The sequence below is a fragment of the Lissotriton vulgaris genome, chromosome 1_1 (assembly GCF_964263255.1).
Source record: "Lissotriton vulgaris chromosome 1_1, aLisVul1.2, whole genome shotgun sequence".
In the NCBI taxonomy this organism is placed as follows: Eukaryota; Metazoa; Chordata; class Amphibia; order Caudata; family Salamandridae; genus Lissotriton; species Lissotriton vulgaris.
This window is the reverse complement of record NC_141685.1, coordinates 741,220,600-741,232,953: the sequence shown is the minus strand read 5'-3', so window position 1 is coordinate 741,232,953 and position 12,354 is coordinate 741,220,600.

Genomic DNA, 12,354 nt, shown 5'->3' with positions numbered 1-12,354 from the left:
AGGTGGTGTCCAGCAAATTGCCGCACTGGTGTGGCCATCCTACAATGCTGCGCCGAAAGACGGCGTGTCCAGCTGAGTTGCGGTCACTGTTGCGGTACAGTGACTCGAACGCGCCGAGATCCGGATGGCACCGAGGTGGTGTCCAGCAAATTGCCGCACTGGTGTGGCCATCCTACAATGCTGCGCCGAAAGACGGCGTGTCCAGCTGAGTTGCGGTCACTGTTGCGGTACAGTGACTCGAACGCGCCGAGATCCGGATGGCATAGGTGGTGTCCAGCAAATTGCCGCACTGGTGTGGCCATCCTACAATGCTGCGCCGAAAGACGGCGTGTCCAGCTGAATTGCGGTCACTGTTGCGGTACAGTGACTCGAACGCGCCGAGATCCGGATGGCACCGAGGTGGTGTCCAGCAAATTGCCGCACTGGTGTGGCCATCCTACAATGCTGCGCCGAAAGACGGCGTGTCCAGCTGAGTTGCGGTCACTGTTGCGGTACAGTAAGTCGAACGCGCCGAGATCTGGATGGCCCCGATGTTGTGTCCAGCAAGTTGCCGCACTGGTGTGGCCATCCTACAATGCTGCGCCGAAAGTCGGCGTGGGGTGCCCCGTTGGCTTATGAGGTGATGTCAGTAGTGGACCGATGTGTGAATAGGTCGGAACCAGCACAAGGCGCCAAGATCCGATTGGCAAGTCCTGGATGTTGAGTGCCTCAGTTGAGAGTTCTGAGCAGTGCTTGTAAGACTGTCTGAAGCTTATTTGCACCTGCTGCAGCTTCACTAGGTCCGGCGGAACTGGTTTCCTTTTCCTTTCTGCTTCTTTTCCTACAATCCGTTTCATCTGAAGACACGATCAGGTCCCTGAATGTGTGCAGGGGGACGCTATTGATTGAATGAAAATGGCGGCTTGACACAAAGCTGACTCAAGCGTTACTGTTGGTGCTATACAGACAAAAATTGGTTTTCAGTTTGTACATTCTTCAGGTTTTTTTTTTCCATCCAAGTCTGATTGAGAGTTTGTAGAAAAATGGCTTCAGATTTTCCACATACTACTCTTCAACATTCTTCCTAAATGTAACAATGTGAAACTCACTAGGAGAACGGCTGTTTCTGTTTCCTTTCAAAATGCTGCCAACAATATTTTCTGAATGGAAGACACCATCTTGTAGCATAAAGGGCCGAAAGGGGTTCTGGTCTGGCCGATGGTTGGTGGAGACATTTTGACTATATCTTGGACCTGCCCGGCCTCGCCCAAAATGGCGCCGGTATAAATGGGACTCGTAACTCCTTGCCCGCAAATGTATATCTAGAAAATGTTATTGTAAGTGGCCCTGTTCTATTTTAATTACAAAATGTATGTCCACCGATTCCGCAACTGTTAGACACCTTAGTTCTTGCAACCTAATGGCCCGCTCGTTACGTTCCTCTACAGTGTAAATGTCTCCTCATCATATACGATTTCAGTTTGCTCCGTGGCCGGCCCACGTGGTTATAGGCCCGTATTTGTATACTGACATTTTCACAATAAAGGTTTTTAAAACAAAACACGGTAGTAGTATTTACATTGGTAAAGTTTTTACTTTTAGTCACTGTTTTCGAATCAGTAAAAGGCAAGTGAAATAAAGCAGTCCAATTACATGACGGATAAAAGGTATAATATGTAGGAACGCAGTAAAGATAAATGGTCAAGGGCAGTTGTGTTTTTCATGTCTGCAACGTAAAGTGATCGATAAGAATCTGATAATCAGGCGTATCGGCGACTAAGACAGCAGGCCGAATCTCTTTTACTCAACGGCTCCGTCATGGAAGGAAGAAACGCCCTTTTTCTCGAAAAAGGAATATATTTTACTTGCAAGACAGTTGTAAATTTTCCGGGAAAGTACATTAGCCTGGAATATTATAACATATGTTTGAAAAAAAAATATTGTTCGAAAATAATAAAAAGCGTAATTTTTAGGTCATATGACCAAGCTTTTCATCATTAAATTAACAAAAGTAAAATGAACCAATGAAAAGTTTTATTAACAAGTCACATGACCTGTTATGCTTACGTTACGCGCTGCGCGCCGCGCCTCGGATCACTTCCGGGTGCGCTAACGCGGTGTGTCATAAAACGCATTACGCGACAACGTAGGTCAAGAATATAGTCTAAATGTCTCCACCAACCAGCGTTCAGAACACAACCCCTTTCAGCAGTCCAAAAAGTTCTGTTAAATGAGAACAGAGGGGACAGGCAACAAGAACCATCAGTCAAAGAGGGGAGGGCAAGTTCTTCTCTTCCGGGTCATGTTGGGGCGCTACCGGAACTGATCGAATTGGTAGTCTATAGTGTTTCTGGATGTTTCAGACTTAAGCAGGCGTCAGCATGAGACCACTACCATCTCGTAGCTCCGTCGTGGCCATTCCACGAGCAATCATGGCAGCCGCTCCCCACCAGAAGCCTGCGGGAGTCGGAGGCCCCCAAGACTTTTGTAGAATCTTCACGGCTGAGGGGACGCTTTTCGAGAATGGGACCCAAGCCCTATCAGGGAAGCGTTCGAGTTCCAAGGTGTCCCAGGGCCATTTTAGTGGACCAGGCCCAAAACCGAAGAGCCGGCCGCCATTTTGAGAGTCCTGTGGCAGCCGCCTATCGCTGCACCGCAAGAGCGGGCGCAACTCAACTACATGGTGAGCGAGACGCTGTAGTCGCAAGAGCGGGCGGTAAACAGCTGAATGGCGGAAGAGGCACAGTGTAGCAAAAGCGGGCGGAATGGCAACTAAAACGATAAAGGGGCGCCCCACTACAGCTTGTCTTCAGGTCAAACGGATTATGGGACAAGGTCCAGAATTGAAGAGTCATCAAAAGGCAAAAAGTTCCGCCGGACCCCGGGAGCCGGCCGCCTATGTCGGGGGCGATCTCAGGCTACACCAGTGCTATAAGACTTGGGGAGGGTGTCGGAGCCAAGCGTCTTCTCCGAGTCCATGGCCATCACACCGCCCCTCAGGGGCCTCCGTCAAGCTGTTTAGGAAGGTAACATATCACATTGTTTTCTAATGCAGTCAGGTCCACAAATGACACTCACTTACTTTGAGAATAGTGAAGCTGCAGTAGGTGGAAATAAGCTTTAGACAGTGTTACAAGCACTGCTCAGAAGTCTTAACTATGGCACCCAACATCCAGAACTTATGCTATTTGAGAATAGCAGTGACATCGAAGCATCTCAGGGACCAAAACCATTAACGTACTTTCACGTATGAAAATCTTACTTGGGGAGGGGGCAGGAGCGAAGCGCCCCCTCCCAGTCAGCGCCACCACACCGTATGTTGAAAATCTGAAGCCATCGTTCTACAAAGTCAACCAAACTTGGATTGAGAAATCTAGAAAAATGTACAAACTGAAAACCAGTTTTGGTCTGCATAGCATCAGTAGCAACGCTTGAGTCAGCTTTGTGTCAAGCCGCCATTTTGATTCAACAAAGCACAGGCATTGAAAAAGGCTGAAATTCAGAACTCTAAACTATGGCACCCAACATCCAGGAGCTTGCCATCCGGATCTTGGAGCCTTGTGCTGCTTTCGATCTATTCACACATCGGTCCACTACTGACATCATCTTATAAACCAACGTTATGTAAATAGTTTTTTAATAAAATGTTTTACCCTGTTTCTTTGCTGGTGTGTTGTCTATATTTTTAATATTTGCATAGGGTTTGTCGTTATTTTGTGCGGGATGGGTGATGGAGCCGAGCTGTCTTGCAGCCCTCATGGTGTGGAGCTCAGTTCATCTCACTATTTTCGTATTTCTCATGAAGGGTTGTTCCTAATATTTCTATTTTAGCGAGGTCAAAAAGAGATCCAATTAGTGGCCTACTGATTTTGCTCGATTACTTTAATTTTTTTACACGATTTTTCACTATCTGCAAAGACTAAACAGAGTATTGCGACTTTGTGCTTGTTTGTAAATAGAGAATGATCCAAAGAGAACCAATTCTAAAACAGTAAATGCTTGGACAACAATCAATCAAATGGAGAGTCAAGGAGGCACGACGGATTACAACGGGGGTAAAGGCCTGCGTTAACTACCCTTCAGTATCTGCAAAGAGAGAGTACTACTAAGACAAAAGAGGGGAGGGGGGGGGGTGCAGCGTTCAAAGCACATCAGCGTGCATAAATACGAAAATGTTTTTATCTATCACGTACTTGACATTTTAAAGCTTTTCATATTTGCTATTAAAAAACCAATGAAATTCACAGAAAAAACCATAGGTTATAGTGGATATATAGTTAGGAATTTGCATTTACAAAACCTTGAAAATTCAATGAAAAAACCATTGGTTTTAGGCCATATATAGTTAGGAATTAGCATTTACAAAACCTTATTTTACTCGCATAAAACCATTGAAATTCCATATATAGTTAGAAGCGCTAACTATATATCGCGCACCCGCAATCCACTGCTGATGATGTCACATATTACATCATTCATGACATGGTCAGTGACATCACTGATGACATCACTGATGACATCTCAAATGACATCACTGATGACATCACTGATGACAACTCAAATGACATCACTGATGACATCTCAAATGACATCACTGATGACATCACTGATGACAACTCAATTGACATCACTGATGACATCTCATTTGTCATCACTGATCACATCACTCATGTGATAATACAATGAACCTCTTCAGACTCTAATATAACCTTACATACACTCAGTATAAACAGACACTCACAGACTGTCACTCATCCATGGAGTTACTCACACACCTAGTCAGTCATGCAAAGAATCAATCACACCTCCATTTCCTCAACTATACAGTTATACACATCTTACTTATTCAAACATATAATAACACATATTTACTCTCTTATATAATCCCTGATACAAGCTCACAGTGATCGATACAGCCACTCACACATTCACTGGCTCTTATGTTCAGTTATTTATATATCTCAACTCTCACATGTATTGTGTTTTACATACGTACTTACTTGCACATGCAGCAATGAGAAATCCATTCACTCACCAACAGACCCATGCACAGTCAACCGCCCATATAGCTGTTTCCACATGCACTCTTGAACTCATACTCCTAGTGAATCAACTGCTTACACATCTATGCACAGAGTCACGCACCTCCCAGCCACCCACACACACACTCAGCCTCCCATTCAAATACTTGGGCAACCAATCAATAACCCATATGGCCACTCTTATAGCTACTGATCAACACATGCAGCAGCTTACACAACAACAAACATACTGATGCACAAATTAAGACAGTTTAGTCACTAACCCATGCACTCAGTGAGACACATTTAATCACTCTTTCATACAGTCAGTCATGCACCTACTAAATTCTTCATCCAGACACTTATACATCCACTCATTCTTCAATATGTAAAACATATTTAAACTTTACAGACACATACAATCACTGGATGTTGTCATCAGTGATGTCATCAGTGATGTCATTTGAGATGTCATCAGTGATGTCATCAGTGATGTCACTGACCATGTCATGAATGATGTAATATGTGACATCATCAGCAGTGGATTGCGGGTGCGCGATATATAGTTAGCGCTTCTAACTATATATGGAATTTCAATGGTTTTATGCGAGTAAAATAAGGTTTTGTAAATGCTAATTCCTAACTATATATGGCCTAAAACCAATGGTTTTTTCATTGAATTTTCAAGGTTTTGTAAATGCAAATTCCTAACTATATATCCACTATAACCTATGGTTTTTTCTGTGAATATATATATATATATATATATATATATATATATATATATATATATATATATATATATATATATATATATATATATATATATATATATATATATATATATATATATATATATATATATATATATAATGTTCCCGCACTTTTTGCACTTTAGATTCTCATCACTTATGCACTTTTTTTATGCACTTTAATATGATCGCTGCTATATGGTACAAATTGGCATATTTGCACAACATAGGTATATATGTCATTTATATTTTTTCCATGAGAACAGGTGTTTCGATGTATCTACATCTGAAAAATTATTTTAACACTATGTAGTAATTCTGGGATTTAACCAGTCAGAACTTTTGTGTATACCAGCATTTGTAAATAACATTGTATCAGCGATGAGTGTTTTTTCACTGTTTACTCATTATCACGTGATTTTGGTGGACGCCTCCAGGAGGCGGTGTCAGTTTCACTGCATACACCTATAAAAAAGCATAATGTTTTGAAACATGTTGTAGCGTGATCAAGGGCTTTCCGCCCGAAACGCGTCGCTGGTTCTGTTCAGAATAAATACCATCTTGCTGACTTTTGCTGGTCCGGTCCTCTTTTCTTGCTGGCGTGGAGGCGGTGTCTGCGAGCACAGAGCGAGTTGCTGAGGAATCCCTGGTCTCATATATATATATATATATATATATATATATATATATACTAGCAGCCCGCCCCAGCATTGCCTGGGGCAGAAGGGGGCTGGGGGCAGCATTTGAGGCTTGAGTGCACTAAGGGCTCCCGCCCGTCCCTCTGTGCGCACCCACTCCCGCCCCGACTCCAATGTGTCCCTTTACCTTACCTGAGCCGCCGCTCCTCCCCGTGCTCCTCACTTCACTGCCGCTCCATGTCCGCCACTCCTCCTCGTCATGACGCACCTGATCCGCCGCTTCTCCCCTTGCTCCTCACTTCACCGCCGCTCCATGTCCGCCGCTCCTCCTCGTCATCACGCACGTCGTGGCCAGCGCTACGTCGCGGCCAGCACAGCGTCACGGTCGGCGCTACTTTCAGGGCACTACTTTTTTTTAAAGTTATATTTTAAAATTTACGTTTAAAAAAAAAAAATGTATAGCCTATGTCCATCTGCACACCCTGACAATTTCTACGATGTATCGGGTGTGTGGATTGGCGCTGTGGTTCCCGAGTTTACCTGGCTCAAAGGTTTGTGTTCTCTCTTTATAATAGTAGTATATATATAGAATCGAGGTACATAATTGACATCATGACCAAGGCACCAAGGGGATTGAACCATGGGGAAGAATTGGCGGTACACTTGGGAAAGTAACCCTAATTGAATGAGAGAGACACTATCAAACCCTGCATAATTTGATTTAATGATAAGACTGAGTTAATGTTAAGTTTGATCTGATTTATTTGGATCATGGATCCATGGAAAGGTGATGGAGAGCTGGGGCACTGTACATAATTTGCACTGGGGTGGACCTAAGAATAGCTCTTGCCAATACATGGCATGATGGACTCTGGAAACTTCGATTTACGGGGCTTTAGTTTAAAGCACCCGACATCTTCCCCGGATGTGCAAATACGGGGAACCACGCCGATACACGGCTGTATTTAACTCGTTTCCAAGAATGGGGTAATACGCACCGTAATGTGAAATGTATTTAACATGTTCCAAGATGGCGCGACCCAAACAGTATCGTAGTCCATCAACCATGTTTATGATCGTTTGACGCTATATCCTAGGCGTGTCTCCACAATGTAGTTGACACTGAGGAAGGCGTAATGCTGAAACGCGTCTGTTAACATCTGTGATTAAAACTTTGGTGTGAGCACCGCAAAATCTTTGGTCCCACGAGTGCGGTTCTTTGGAAGTTACAATTTCTGAAGCTGAGCAAAATATATATATATATATACATATATATATATATATATATACATATATATATATATATATAATTAGACAACTGTGGTGCTGAGTTTGAAAATGATCATACAGATACTACTTGTTCCAGATAATGGGCTGAAAGGCAGTGCAACAAAAATATTTTGTAAACATATGTTCCTGTTAAATACTGCATAGTAAATCTGATGTAAAATAGATCGCAATCGCAAATTAGGAGTGGTAAGGAATCGCTATTAAAAAGCGATTTTGTACATACATACCGTTTTGCGAATTCTAAATAGCGATTCCTTAAAAATCGCTATTTGGAATTCGCAAAACGGAACTATGATACATATGGCCCTAAGTCAGGTATGGAGGAATGTTAATGTAAATCTTGGGCACTGTCACTAAGCATGGGAGAATTTTGCGAATCTCGCGTTCGTGAATTTTGCGGATTTGCGAACTCGCAATCCGCAAAATCCGCGAATTCTAGCGAATTTGCGGAATATTTTTTTTGTGTTCGCAAGGATTTCTGCCAGTTCGCGAGGGTTTCGTACCAGTTCGCAATTGCGAACTTACATTTCGGCACGCAACGGTCGCGATTATGTTGTTTCTACGTCTGGTTCATCATCACAGGTTCCCAGCACTCTCTGTTTCACCACTGCAACCCTCTGTTACATCAATGCCACCCTCTGGTTCATCATCACTGTAGATTATGGGGGGGAAAAGCAAGCACACCAGCCCTGCTTCAACTGACATGAATTAATTTGGGGTTAGTTTATTAATGTATCACTATTTTAAAATTCCAGTCTGGCACCTGCTTCCTTATCTGTAATTTTGCTTTCTGTTGCAGTGCATTTTTTTTCCCCAGGACCTTTGTGGCCTTCTTGTAGCTATTCTATGAGCCTGCTGTGAGGGTCAGAGCAGGGTCATACAATTGTTGCAACTAGCAACTGAATTCTGGAGGGGCCCCAGTCAGGAAGCACTACAGGGAATTGTTACTAATGATGAGTTTGAACTCTTGCCCCTGCCGAGTGCTTTCAGTTTTGAAAAACTCGTTTTTCTGCAATTTCGCGGGATTCGCGGGGCGCGAACACGCGCGAGATCGGATTCGGAAGCCGCAAATTCGTGCGAATATGCAATTTGTTTTTTTGCGGCGTGTTAGTTGGCAAGGTTTTGTGCGTTTTTGCGAGCCGCTCTTAGCGCAAGGTGCGAAGTTACCCTCGCGGTCGTTCAAGGGCACGGTCATCTTGTTTGCCTGACGTATTTCCGTTTCCGGGTGCGAAGTGTAATCTCGCAAAGTCTGCGGCTTGCCAGTACAGTTTTGCGCGTGTTCGCAAGGAAAATCTCGCGCGAACTTACCCGTGCGGTTGTGAATGGGCGCGGCCATCTTGTTTCTCATTCATTGCTATGGTTCTGGGCATGGTCTTTGCTTGTTTGTAGTTTTTTTTGATCTATTTTACTTATTATCTATCCCTCTATTTTTCTAGCCCTATATTTTTGTTTTTACTGCTACTTTTGGTTAATTTTAAACTACTTTTTTAAACTCTTTTCTTTTCTTCTCTTCCCTATTCTATTTTCTTTATTCCTTTCCGCCCAGACCATGGTGAAGGGAGCCGGGAAGCATCCCGAGAAGGGGAAGGGTCCCGCACCCCGTGTCCTGCTCCCGTGCGGGCGTTTGAGGGGGGAGGATGTCGTACCCAGGGAGATCTTTACCCCGGAGGAGGTGGGCCAACTCATTTTTTATGTTCAGCGCCGCCTCCCCAGGACCATCATGGGAGGCGGCAAGATCAGTGCCGGGTACGGGGTCCGGGAGTGCCGGAAGCGGTGGGAGAAGGTGTGCCAGGCCATTTACCACCACTCTCGGGTCTGGCGCACCTACAACCAGGCCACCCACCGCTGGACGGATGTCCTGACCCATGAGCGAGATCTGCTTGAACTCCTTGGCCTTGAGATCCCCGGGCTTGGTGAGTAGTAGTAGCTATTTCTTTACTACTATGTTTTCTCCTGCTGTGTTATTATATTGCAAATTTTTGTTTTTTACCAAGAGCAATAATGCTGCTCATTACATTGTAGGTAAATTATATTTCAAAATCTTCTGTGCATTTCAGGTACACTGCTCTCCTTCTTCTCAGTAGTGTTGCTACTATGCTTATTTGTTTTCGATTTTGTGTTCATTTCATTGGCCTGTGAAATTATGTATGAGTGTAGTTTAAAGAACTGCGTAATGCTACACACTAAGGTTCAGATTTTTAATTACCGGCACATCCCTGCAAAGTAGCAGGGATGCGCCAGTAATTGTGCGTCACGCCACCATCACCCATGGTGCGCCGTATTTACAATGCGGCGCACCATGGGCCCAAAACGTCACCAAAGCGTTACGCATCTGTGCCGTAAAGGCGGCGCATTTCTGGAGTTGCGTCGCAACGATGGTGCAGCTCCATCAATGCTCTGGGGTGCCCTATCTCCCCAATGCTGCGTCAAGCCGTACGTCTGCTTCAAGCAGGCGCAGGGTTTGAGTCACGCATCATTGTCCTCAAAGTGACTGATTGAAATTTTGTAGATTTCCCTCAGCCACTTTTAGGATGCGTTCCTGCGCAGGAACCTCCTCCCTTGCGCCGGAACGCCCCCTATTGGCGCAGGGCTTTACAACGTGATGCATCTCCCATATGCGTCACGTTGTTAATATACGCCGCACCATTGCGCCTCTTTTGTGCTGTCGCTGTGTCACAAAAGTCACGCAACAATGGAGTAAAAGAGCCGCAAGGGGCTTCTAAATCAGCCCCTACAGACTCTAGTCCAGTCCTTCCTTTGTACACAAGGCGATAAGAAGAAATAGTGGTGGTGGATTAATAGGTTGAGTATTTTAATGACTGGTTAATGTAGTAGGAAACTTTAGTGTTGTCGCTGATCTTCAATCACGATGGACTTTGGCTGTCACTTTGCGTGCTGCGGACTGCTGCCTGCCAATCCTAGGCAAACCTTTTTAGTACTTTGTTTAGTGAGTTACATAAGGTAATTTCCAATTCGACGGTCCGCAAATCAAGCAATACTAAAGTAATAACGTAGTCGACCACATGAGATTGGTCAATAATATATCCCGTGGAGTAGTTGTCTATTTGCTATTTCGCAAAAATATTTTGTTAGTTCTTTTGAAATGTTTGATTTGGTTGACAAATATCATCCATGTTTTCTGTTTTTCTTTCTTTCATGTTGTACATCAGCTTCCCCCAGGGGCAAGAGGAGGACACAGGAGGAGGAGGAGGGTGCTGTTGACGATGCAGGCCAGGACCGGGCAGGCGAGGGCTCCTTTGCTGGCCCCAGTAAGTTTTAATTTTAATATAGAGTACTTATTTTTTCCTAGCGTTCCTCATTCGATTTTTTCTAAATCGTCTTTGATCTTCTTGTAGACAGGATCTAAATTCTTATCCTGCCTCGACTATGACTCCGTGTAGTATTACTAGATTATTCTTATTAGTCTGTCTGTGTAGCTAACTAAGATTGCACATTTGGCATTTCCATTGGACTCCCATTCTAGTCAGCAACAGCTCTATTCACTGAGTGCAGTCCTCTGGGATTGTCCATAATGTCTTTTCAAGTATTCTAAATGTTTATGCTTTGACAATTGCCAACAATAAAAAGGTGAATGACCACCAAGAAAGAATAAGATACTACTTTACTTTTAGTTTGGATAGGAGGACAATCCATTCTACTACTGTTGCCTGGACAAATCTGCACAAACAGAACTATGGACACTAAAAAATGCATTGCTTAGCTTATCAATTATAATAGGTGCTGTTAGACTTTCCACATACCTCAGTGATAACAGACTTTGTAGTTGAACCCCCAATCTCCTTACTGACTAGATAGTGTGGCAGAGTCATTGAGCTCCCAAAGTCACCGATGGCAGAGGCACGGACTCATGCTTGCAAAACTTCCAAAACGTTTAGCTCATCCACTCTAGTCTGGAGGACCAAAAACCACAGAGTCTATTTGAGTTTAAAAGCTTTATTAAAAGTTAACACATTTATTGAAATCAAGTTTGTCATAAAAGTAAACGTTTAACTGGAAATGGAAAAGTGCTTAGCGCTGACGATTAATTGGACACATTTCTTGTGGTCGAGCCGAGCTCTCACCTGGTTTGAACTTGATCCTGCTCGTGTTCTTAGAAGTCAAGCTTCTGTCTGTTAGGAAAAAAAGTGGTGCGTGTTAAAAATAAAAAGCAAGCATTCATCAGTTGTGCCAAAAAGTGCAGCAAGACAACAGCCTTCCATGGAAAAAGGGACATTTTTACTTTACAGTAGACAGTCACAAATTATTAAATTGTATACAGTTTTTTTTCACATTTCTTTCTTCCTCCTAGACCAAATATTATATAGTAGTGAGTGGTGTATTCTAACATTATTAAATGTACTTTGTAGGTGGAACATCTGGAGGCGGGGCCAGCGTCGAGGTGGTGGTGGCATTGGACGAGGAGGACAACTCTGGGGAGGAGGCGGTGCAAGTGCCGGACAAATCTGTGGGGGATGACACGGTGGTGGCGGGCAGAGGTAAGCTATACATTCCTTACTCATTTGAGATTGAAGACTGCAGAGTGTGCTTTCTGCACGGGTGTATTATATAAATAAACCAGGTAGTAGGCTCCTCTAAATGTACTTCGACTTAGCTGTGAAGTTTTTGGCGAGAAGAATCCCAATCAGATCTGAGGTGAACTTGATGGAAGGGCTG